Source organism: Camelus ferus, chromosome 14, assembly GCF_009834535.1.
Source record: "Camelus ferus isolate YT-003-E chromosome 14, BCGSAC_Cfer_1.0, whole genome shotgun sequence".
NCBI classification, from domain to species: Eukaryota; Metazoa; Chordata; class Mammalia; order Artiodactyla; family Camelidae; genus Camelus; species Camelus ferus.
In genome coordinates this window covers 51,397,943-51,410,154 of record NC_045709.1, presented here as the reverse complement: position 1 = coordinate 51,410,154, position 12,212 = coordinate 51,397,943, and the positions used below count along the sequence as shown (strand labels likewise).

The following is a 12,212-nucleotide window of genomic DNA, read 5'->3' as shown; positions in this document are numbered from 1 at the left end:
ACCCCACTGGCCAGAACTAGAGGAATTTCTAGCAGCAAGGGAAGCTAAGAAATGTAGTTCTGACTCTGGATGGCCTGCACACCTAGTTTAAAATTCTATTACTAAAGAAGAAGGGAGAACAGAAATCGGGAACAATTTGCATTCTTGTAATTGTCAATGATTCATCAGGAAAAAAAGGCATCAGTCAGAGCTCTTCAAAAAAGAAAAGCTGAGGATAGGTATGTCGGGGTATTTATATCATGTTAATGGTTGTAAAAAGAAAACTCGTGTCAAAGCTGCAGAAATTTTTTTTTTCAATATTTTTTTTTTTTGGTGGGGGGAGGTAATTAGGTTTATTTATTTATTTACTCTTAGAGGAGGTACTGGGGATTGAACCCAGGACCTCATGCATGCTAAGCATGCACCCTACCACTTGAGCTATCCCCTCCCGTCTAAAAATATGTTCTTAAGATAAGACTGGACTCAGTGTTCCAAAAACTTTCCCAAACTGAAGAAGCAGAAAACCTTCGGACCGGCCCTTAACGTCAGTCACGGGATCACAGCTTCTCACTCAAAGATAACAAAGCAGTTGGGACGGCAATGCTGGCAAGCTACATCTACAGTCATCACTGAAATTTCTAAAAATTTTTTTCAAATAGAACTATGTTAGCTGTTGGTCCTTACGTAAACTCTTACAGTTCTTTAGAGAGAGCAATGGGGCAGCAACCCACAAATAACCACCTAAAATTTATTTCAACCTGTGATATGCCCCTGCTTGTATTATTCTGCTGTGGTCACAAAGCAATGAGACAAAAACAATTAATATAAAGTAAACTCTTAATTATGTTTCATCATGGGAAATACAGAGTCAATTCATTCCAATGGGCCAAGCACAGAGAACACTGTCACCTTCTAAACCAGCACTTACCTCACTACAGGAACTTACTGAGCAGCTGAGAGTTAACTGTAGTTGTTTGTAAATTTTGATTTTAATCACTTGGGGTATGTTTTATATATATATATATATGTCTTTATATATAGTATATACTAGGGGCAATATAAATGTTTCTGTCTGATTTTTTTATTGAAGTTTAGTTGATTTACAATGCTGTGTTAGTTTCAGGGGTACAGCATAGTGATTCAGTGATTCAGAATATATATATATTCATATATATTTATACACATTCTCTTCCATATTTTTTTTCACTACAGGCTATTACAAGATATTGAACATAGTTTCCTGTGCTTTACAGTAGGACCTTGTTGTTTATGTTATATATAGTAGTTTGTACCTGCTAATCCCAAACTCCTAATTTATCCCTCCCCACTTCTCCCTTTCTGTCTGATTTAAGGTGTGAACGTCATACCTTCAATGTAACACGGGGGATCCCTGCTCCTAGCCAGCTGCTAAATAAACATCAAAAACTTTGCAGATGAGTAAGAACCTTCAACTTCGAACAGAGTGACGCAGTGAAATGTCAAATCTGGGAAATCTGTTCATGAGTGCTGGAGTCCTGCAAGAAGAACCCCGGTACCCATCTGCTTACTTTTGTAGACTCTGTTCTTCAAAACCATGGAAGGAAAGGTCTGCTGTACAAATTACTCTGATTCTTTATTACAACCATGCTTGTTTCTAGAAGAAAATGTCTCAGCAGTTCTCTTTAATGTACTTTTCAAAAAGGCCCTTAAAGCCAATGGGAACAAAAAGGCCCAGTTTCAACAATTACATGATACAAATAAGTGTTATCCTATCGGCACCACAACTGTAACCTCAAACTCGAATGAACAAAAACATTCACTTATTTTTGTACTATTTAAGTATGATTTCACTGATAAAGATCATTCAGAATTTGTAAAAATTTGAATTATAAAACTGTTTTAATGATATTCTATTATATCAAAAATATCTAAAGGTATCTATTAAACCAGGCCTAAGAGAATTCTCTTGGGAACTTGTTAAAAAGAATATATAAAGTAGCATGCAAAAATATGTTAATGATATGCAAATATACTTCTAATTGCTAGAAACTATTCAATGCCTTAAGTTTCCCTTTTGAAATAAAAAAAATCTTGTGATTTGAGATTTTCATATTTTAAAGGTTCTAAGCTATCAGTCACAATTATGGTAATATGTTAAGGATACATTAATACTATGGTTAAATCTAGTATTTTGTTAGTGCAAATGCCATCCAAATGATTTTGCTCCTTGTCTTTTGTTCAGCCTTAGGGCTGTTTTCCATATAATTCAACTTGTATCATAAACATTCATCAATAAACTGACACAACATTGTAAACTGACTATAACTCAATAAAAAAATAAAAAATTAACATCCGTCAATGTATTTTAAATTTTTATTTTACTGAAAATTGGTTAAATTACCAAAAATTCTTCAAATGCATATTAAGTCTATATTAATGATTAGAAACTGTTGTCAAATGATTAACACATGAAAAATGTTACAAAAATCACCTAGTCATTCTTACACTACTTCCTCTCAATCCCTACAGTTTCATAAAACTCCATATTTTGAAACAGGAAACAAATAAACAAACAAAAATCATAGAACTAATTACCACCACTGTACACCCCATGTCTGCCACAGTACCTAACAAAAGTTCAGTACTCAAAAAATATTTGATAACTGAATGAATGCTTTCAGAATGCAACAGCCTCTTAGGTAATATGGAACCTCATATACCAAAATGTCTATTTGATGTACATCTATTACAAACATGATACCAAGATGTTGAGCAAAGAGTAAACACAAAAGCAATTTGATGGTTAACAGATAACAGAAGTCCTTGGGACCTTATATAGTCTCATTTCATAAAGTAACTCATCAGCTTCCAAGAGGGCTCTTTTATTCTCCTGGGTCAGACAAAATTCCCAGGTCTAGCTGATCCAGTAAACTAGATACACATTGACCATCATTGACAAAATTAATATATTTACATGAAACCTGGCGTTTAAGTGTTTCAGTTTTGTTTATCTGACTCTTCTATTAAAAGGCAGACCCTTTTTAACCTGAGATGTCTTTCTCTAAAATGGTAATGAACAAGATTCCTTAAGATTACATTTTTTGAGTCTTTAAAAAGATCGACTGAATTTATAAACAATCAGTCCCTCATTTTCTTCACTCCACTTCCTCAGCATTTTATGTTCTTATACTTTATTCTTTTGAAGAAGGAAAAAAGCAAGTAAGCTCACACCTTCTTATTCTATATCATGGTTTCCATAACACCACCTCCTACAGGATTCCCGACAAAGTAAGCCTGGTGTAGTCAGTCTCCAAAGTTTCTGGTGTTACACCACTGGGAGAGTTTTCATTATTACCCTCTAAATAAATAGAAGAGAGTTTCTGTTTTGCAAAGAGGCCCTTACCTTTCCACTTTCTTTTACTTCAAAATACCTTCCCCATAACACCAACTCTGCCTAATTGTGACTGGGTCACAAACTTTCCAATAAGCAGATGTGGGTTTTATTCTCGGCTCCATCACTGAATAGCTATGTGATTTTAGACACATTATTTAGCCTCTCTTAGCTTCAGTATCAACATCTATAAAACAGATAGTATCCACAATCTATTAAAACTGTGAGAATAAAATGTTTATAAAGTACTTAACATTGTGTCTGATGCAATAAGTTCTTAATAAATAGCAACTTTTCTTCCTCTCCTCATCATCACATCAACCATTTGATGTACACTATGCATCCAAGTCATTATGAGAAAATCATCACTTTCCCACAAACACTAGTCCTTCCTCATGAAGCCTATCGTCCAGTGGGTGAATGGGCTATAACTGCTACTTAATCATTTATTCTACCGTCTATAAATGACTGAACCCAATATTCACTTTCAGCCCCAGGATTCCTGGTTTGAAACAACTTGCAAAAGACAATACATGTTGCCTCTATCAGGTTGCAGGATTCCTCTAATTATTTAAATTTTCTATGTATTCTTAAAGAGTAATATACAAGTATTAGAACGTGCTCCATATTTTTGCTTCAACTTTGCCCAAATAAAAATCTGACTTGAAACCTCTGGCGATTCATGAAAATGAACTCTACAGCCCCCAGCTCTCTCCTCATTGCCCAAGTACTTTAAGGCTTTTGGCATCCCCAAATCTTTACCTTCTCTGCAAACTGTCATCGAATTTAAGGCCAAATCAAAAAACACTTATCAAATTCTTTCTCAGTGCAGCAAGAACATGAGGGCACCATGAGTTAGGAGTATTGCATGCAAACATGAAAAAGAAATGGTCCTTCTTTTCTGATAGCTCAAACTCTAAAATGAATACAAATACATACACACAAGGTAAAGCATAATAACACAAGATATCAGAGCTGTACAGCTGTATGTTTACAGTGTCAATCTATCAATATGGATATGAAATTGATAGATAAAATACTAGCAAATGATACACTAGTATACTAACAGAATGTGGGGCCACAGAATATTTGTAACAGAATAGAAAGACAATTGAACATTAGGAAACCTACAGATAGGTCAGTGAAGAAAAGTCATAGATCCTTGATAGATACAAAAAAGGTAAAAGTCAACATTTTATTCCTGTGTAAGAAAATTGATTAGCTTGGAGTAAAAGGATGATTCCTTAAATAAAAAATACATAAATACTGAAATATGAGATATATTTCCATTAAAGTCAGTAACAGAGAAGCATGTCCATTATCACCCTTAATTTTACATTGTTCGTAAAGTAGATATTGCAGTGAGTTAAGATATAGAAATAGAAGAACTACTGGAAATTAGATGAAATTATCATTATTTACATATGATATGACTATCTAGGGACCTCCCCCAAAATTATCAAGTAAAAACTATTAGAACTATTAAAGTGCAAAGCACCTTAATAATATACTCTAATTAATACTTTCTCCATACACTTCAACAAGCAGTTCCAAAATACAATGAAAGTCAAAATCTAATTTATAATTTCCTTTTTTTAAATGTGCAGAGTCTATGTGAAGAGCAGCAAAAAAAAAATTCTACCAAAAGACATAAGAAAAAATTTGAATAATTAAAAAGCTATGCATGATTTTTACTGGAAAGACTCATTGTTATTCTTCTCAAGTATTTGGAGATGATGATATATGAGAACCTAAGAAGCCATGGAAGGATCCCGATATGTTTCTAAAAGACTTTCTGACAGTAGGCAGCCACTGCCGCAGTTCATATAAAAATGAATCTTAAGAACAACAAGCCTACAGTACACTGCTGTCATTCTCATTTTACAGAGGAGACACAGAGAGATTGAACACTTGTCTCAAACCATATAGTTAGTAAATACCAAACTAGAATATGACAAGTCATCAGTTATGAGAAATCTTCCAATCAGTGGGAAAAGATGAGATTAGTCAGCTCCTGAATTGAGATGTATTGGATGTGTTACAATACATAGCAGAGTTCAAGGAGTTAGTACAAAAACATAATATATCTCATTAACAAGTTTTATACTGATAACATGCTGAAGTTACAGTATTTGGATACACTACGTTAATTAAAGTATACTATTAAAGTTAATTTCACCTATTTCTTTTTTTTAAATTCCTTGTATCAGCAAATTTTTATTGAACAAATGTAATAAGCAAGGAACTACTCTTTTTTTTAGATATATTAACATATAACGTTATGTTAGTTTCAGGTGTACCACATAGTGATTTGGTATTTGTATATATTGTGAAATGATCACGACAATAAGTCTAGCTACCATCCATCACTGTACAAAAGTTACAAAATGTTTTTATCTTGTGATGTAAACTTTCAAGTTCTAGCCTTTTAGCAACTTTCAATAATACAATACAGTATTATTAACTACAGTGTCCAAGCTAGACATTACATCCATATGACAGTTATTTTATAGCTGGAAGTTTGTAGTTTTTAACTTCCTTTTTATTTCTTTTAATGTGGTTACTAGCACTTTCTAAATGACATACGTGGCTCACATTATATTTCAACTGGACAACCCTGCTTTAGAATTCCGTTCTCTATATACTCTTCAAGGGCAAGTTAATACTATGAACTCTATCAAAAGCCTATCCTGAATTCTTTAAATAGAAATTATCTCCCTCCCACCTGTGGCATACAGTAGGCACTCAATAAATATTTACTGAGTAAACTGCTGAAACATTTTGTTTTTAACCTCATGGTACTTACATTCTGACTTGCAAGTAATTTGTCCTCTTGTTTGTGTCTCCAACAAGCTTCTCAAATTCCTTGCTTAATACTCTCTCATCTCATTATCTGTCTCCTGGACACACAGTCTGCCAGCTTCCCTGAACTATTCTTTCTCATCTCTTGCTCTCCGGCTCTTAAACCATTTCTAAACTTACCTCCCGTGAGCTGACACAATCCTCCCTGGATATCCCTGCAGCACTGCTTCCAAATCAACTTGGCAGTAACTCCCCAGTTTCCTGAAAATTCTACTTCAATTTGGCAACATGAAAAGATGGAGTGGGGGACAGTTAAAAAGACATGCTACTGTAAAAGATAAGATGAGCCCACATTTTTGAAATTCATTTATAATAAAATATTTCCTTACACAAATACCAGCTAAGTGATTTTCTTGATTGATCTATGAGTTTGTGGGCTGAGTCAGGAAAAAAAATTTTTTGAGAGAGGTTATTCCTTCAACATTTCTGAAATAAACAAAAGTAATCATTAAGTTGTATTTTTTTAAAAAATCTCTCAAGTTATGGTATGATTCCTAGAACCTAAGGGAAAACATCTTTCAGAAACCTCCTTGCCTTTCTTAAATATGCCTAAAAGCTTTGATGACCTGTAACTATTGGATAAACACATGTGCTCTCTTTTATTTTAGCCTAGCGAACAGAACGCGAAGTACATGAGAGCATCACTAATAAATCTGCCACGCGAACTGCCTCTTGGGCATAACGACCTCTTGGGTTTATCAGCAGAGATAAGATGTCCTCAGAGAAGGGGAACCAGGGAGGTGAAGAACAAAGCCTTACTGCTCCTCAGCCTGGAAGGTCCTTTTGTCCACATTCTCCTCTGACAACACAATTCCATGTAGGAAAATTGTCCTCCAGAGCCTCTTCCAACTGGTACCTGACCCAAGAGCCCAGTAGCCTTCACACACCCCTCCAAATCGCCTACAGCACCCAGTGCTTCCCCCGAAGGGCACTTACACTATTTTTAGTTCCCAAAGGCATCTGCTCCACCGCTGCGTCTCATGCCTTCATCCCTCTCCCCAGCACAAGACCTAGCACACATGGCTCACACTCAGTACATGTTTGCAAAATAACTGAAAGAATGAATGAGCAAGCAAATAATCCAAGAGAAAATGGTGGTTCTGCTCGCCTCCCCAGATCAGAATACTAAACAGGTTCTTGCCTGAACCCAGAGTGTTTTCCTTTGGGAAAATAGTATTAATCAAAGTATGAATGCCACCTGAAAAGCAGGTGCCGGCTCTTAAAAAGAAAAAAAAGCTGATAAGAGGCTTTGCATGGCCGTCGCTAATGTAAATATAGGAACAGCGTGTAAATGAATAGTGGGGAAAGTTAGTTCTTTGTAAGTAATATTTGCTGTGGACTTATTTTGTGCACTTTCTAGAAAATAATAGCTGACACTTATAGAGTAATTGTTACGTGCCAGGCACTGTTCTAAATATTTTATATATTGCTTCTCCTTTAATCCTCACAATCATCCTTTGAGTTAATTCTATAATTATCCTCATTTTACTGATAAGAAACTGTCCTAGATTCTGCAGATTTACATAACCCACACGCTAAATCATGTTAACTGAATCAAGAGAATGAAGATGACAATTTCCAATCTTGAGAAAAGGATAAGACCAAAGATTGCTTGACTGTAACAGTAAGTAGACGTCAAACACTGGGTTTCTGTGACAGTGTCTTCTGATGACTGTGTACACTACAAAGTCACTGTGGCCTGCTATGATCTTAAACAATGCACAGTATTTTTATAAACATCATCAGTCTCATTTTCTCTTACAAGGCTTATTCACAAACAGTAGACAGGAAAGAAAAAGCACAGCAGAGTTGTTAATGTACAGCTGCATTATCAGATACCTCGGATCAGTATCTTCTGGCTCAAGCTACCAATAACACTGTCTTAAACATGTAGATTCAAACCGCTTCATTAAAGTTTTGGGCAATAAACTTGGGCGACAAATCATAACTATGATTTAGAATGTCTACAAAGAATGCATTACAATAACAGTTTTTATGAACATATGGCTTTTACTTTTTATATGGTTTCATGTTTTTATAAAAATGACACCTGCTGGAAAAATACAAAATGTGGGTTTATAGAGCTTTGTTGTTTTTTTAAATGATACATGCTCATTGTGAACTAATAAAATAATAAAACATAAATAAGAAAATACTCATCCAGAGATTACCACTACTGAAATTTTAGAGAATACCCTCCAGATATATCTTATGCACATTACGTTTGTAAAGGAATAAAATTTTGAACAAATGAGGTCATCCTAAACACAAAATTTTGTGACCCCCTTTGTGCTTGAAAATGTAGCTTGCGCACTTTTCCATCTCAATAATCATAGATCTTTATCGTTTTTAAAGTGCTTTCTAGAACAGCAATTCTCATTCTTTAGATTGTTGAGAGACTTCAAAGAGCTTTTGTGTGTGTGGTTATGTCAATGAATATTTATCATTTTAGAAATTACAACTGAGAAAATGTTAAACATTTATTAATTTATTCATTTAAAATAGCAACAAATCATTGTGTATTAACATAAATAATACATTTTCATTAAAACTAATTTAATTTTTCAAAACAAAAATTAAGTGAGAAGACTGATATTGTTTTACATTTTGCAAGTCTCGTTAACGTCTGACTTGATAGAAGGGAGCTGGATTCTTTTATCTGTGTCTGTATTCAATCTGCTGCGATATGTTGCCTGAGTTAAAGCATACGAAGAGAGTCCAGCCTTCCAAAGCTATTCAAACAGGCTCTGATACCAGCTGTACAATTTATTGGCTGTGTGAACTTATACAAATGCATTATTAGCGTCTCTAAAACTTTTATCTTTTTTCATGTATAAAAAGGTTTAGTGAGACCTACTTCAAATGATTATTGTTAAGATTAAATGAGAGAATTCATATGCTTGACATATAAATGCTCACTATATGAGCCATTGTTGCTCACCATCTATTCTGGGTTCAGATATTTTGAATTTTTTTTTAATCAACAGACAGATTACAATATTCCAGACTCTTCTTCTCATACTTAAGACAGGGAAGCAATATGCTTATTTGAATCCTATCTTTACTACAACTAGAACCATATGACGTATGGCCAGGGTTAGAGATATTCCTCAAGGATGTACTGATGTGTTTTTCAAGGGATGAAGTGAAAGTTTAGGGATGCTGCACGTGAACTTCTAAGAGGTTAACAAAAAGACCAGAAAATTACAGCAGACCTCAAGGTATATGAGTCAGCAACTGTCAAAAGAGAAAATCTCATCTTTCTCTATTATTTGGTTTGTCAGAAGCATTGCATATGTGTATGTATGTGTGTGGGTAGGATAGATAGATAAAATACATATTATTTTTGGATAATATCCCAAAAAAAAGCTTTCAGATTCCTCTTTCCACATCTAATCACCTATCTGCATCTGTGCCTTTATTTCTGCCTTGTTTACTATACTGTAAATGCAGACATTACCCTACACACACAAACACACACACATACACACACCTTGGACATCAGATGCCACCATCTCTTGCTTACTGCTGAAAACCTTGTCTTTGACCCTCATCCTACTAACCTGGTCTCTGGACTGCTGCACTTAACTACCTTTTTCCTACAGCAATTAATATTTTCTTGATTTTTAATATTTATATAATAAAAAGTAAATAGGGCTTATTGCGTACTAGGCCCTGTTCTGTACATTTTGATAAGTATAAATCGGTAGAGAGCCTTTGCTGTACTCGAACCACCAGACATTATACTACCCACCACCACCCACTTGGCTTGCTATGAACAGTTCAAGTCTACACAATATGGACTTTCCAATACCTTACAAAGTGCTTTTCAACGAATTTCAAGTTGACTTATAAAATTACCTTGTGAAGACATCAAGACAAGTTTAATTAACTTAGAGAAGTAAATCCAAGTTCACTATCATCTCAGAGCTCAAATTCATATTGTCATATTATTTTCTTATTTATTAACCCAGATTAGCAGAATCACAGTTTAGATGCCACAGATTTTAGATCTTGCCAGGGCTCTTGTGAACTATGGAAAATAAGTAACAGTATTAAACACAAAAGGTCATCCAAAGCTTTGAGATTCATGAAAAGAACGATGGCAATGTGGCTGTTTATTAAATCAATTTGTCAGATGTTTCAGCTGTGCTCGTTTAAAAAAATAAGAAAAACACAGAAAAGAATAAGAGAGCTCAGCAAGAACCACCTATATGCCAAATACTTGCTAGAATATACATCTTATTATTAAATAACATGAATAATTATATTTCATATTTCAAGTATAACAGAAGCCAGATTTGCCAGCCAATCTTTAAAAAAATTAAAAAGAATGTAGCTAGCTGTTTTGCTTGGTCCCTGTTTTATTTCTCAGGATAAGTCAAATCATATATGATCCTGCTGGTGACACTGAACCCTGGAAGCAATGCTACGGCGCTTTCAATACACTAACATAGTGCAGACCCCTAGTTAAAGAGAAACAACAGTAGGAACGGGTCTGTATCTAATTTCATTCAACAAACAGCACTGAGCAATTAATATATGCTTGCTAGATTTGGCTAAGTGCACAGAGGGGAAAAAATCACTACATTCATAAAGATTGCATTCAAAAGGAAAAAGCTTTAAAAAAAAATTAGTACCTTTACTGGCAATGTCTTCCTGCTTTTTAGACAAGGACCTGCATCTTACCTTTCAATGAGCCCCACAAATTGTTGGCTGGTCCTGAACCTGGGGATTGTCCTGAGTTTCAAATACAATTTGTATATTTTATTTTTAAAAATTGCATTCAGTTATAAACCAATGTTACCTCAATTTTTAAAAATAAATTTAAAAAGATGATCATCTTAGGAGAAAAAAAAAAAGATTGCATTCAGTACAGAGGTTTCCAAGGACATAAGCAACCATTTACAGAGGAGAGGCAGTAAATACAGAGATTTTGCACATACACGTGTATGAATTAAAAAATGAATTTACCAAATTTTAATGTATTTTCTGCAAAAAATATTGCTGTTCTTTTAAGTATTAAAGTAATCCTATGAGGGAAGTTTAAAGACAAAGTAGAAGTTCTCTAAAATCCAAAGGGATGGGAACCTGGCAGGTACTTGAACTGGTTTGTGTCTACCTCGCAATGGGTAAGGTTAGGCCTGAACAGAACATATCTACTGCTGTCTCTCCCCAGTGACTCCTCGCCAGAGAGGATGCAGCTCTTAACTCTGTGGAGTTTCTAAGGAATGATGTGTAAAAAGTTGACTCTGCACTAGAAGACCTCTTTCACATAATTTAAGTGAGTAGTGAAGTTCGCAAGTCATAATATAAAACGCATTCCTCCACCACTATAATAAGATATCTAGGTACTGTCAAAGAGTATTTATATAAAGAGTCCTTACATTATTTGATGAGTTACTAGAAATAGCAAATTTACAAACAGTTTATGAAGCTCACAATCCACTAAAGAAAAAAAGGCACCTTGGTATGTATCATGGCTCTGGAACCAGTTAACTTATGCGTTCCTTCCACTTTAATTAGTTGCTCTGTTAAGCTTCCTCATTTATATACAGGATCAGATTGTTTTTGCAAACCCACTGGCTCCGGACTTTCCAACAGAGCACCTTATTTGTCTCATGACCTGCTATGAATGTAGTTCCTGCTTTCAAGCAATGTTTTCCACAGAGTCATTTCACATGCTGCTAAGTTATGTAAAGGGTAAATGCTTAACCCAGTTTGCTTCATTAACAGTCACAAGCTTCAAATCTCACACCTCCACAGGTGTAGAAAAATTCGGTACAGACTCAGATAGTTCCATTCATTATACTAAAACAATAAAGCACATTTTTCTTCTGGGCATGAATGCTGTTAATGGAGTTTATATCTCAACCTTTTACCATCTCAACAGCTATGTTCAAACGGGAGATAATAGAATTGACCTGAGATTAGCACCACCACTCAGAGGTCTAAAATCTTTTCAGATCTTGTTGACAGTGTTTTTGAAAAAAAAGAAGCT

General features: G+C 34.7%; 1 protein-coding gene across 4 annotated transcripts in view; it reads right to left on the bottom strand.

Moving 5' to 3' along the window:
* The window catches only part of TBC1D4 (TBC1 domain family member 4), a 173,842-nt gene that overhangs the window by 85,901 nt on the left and 75,729 nt on the right, over positions 1-12,212 (bottom strand). The window contains exon 1 of one of the 4 annotated variants that reach the window (XM_014568298.2): positions 977-981. The exons of the other annotated variants lie outside the window; for them this stretch is intronic. The gene's annotated coding sequence lies outside the window, so the exon portion shown is untranslated. Of the gene's footprint in view, positions 1-976; positions 982-12,212 lie in introns of those variants that run through there. 4 annotated transcript variants of the gene reach the window in all.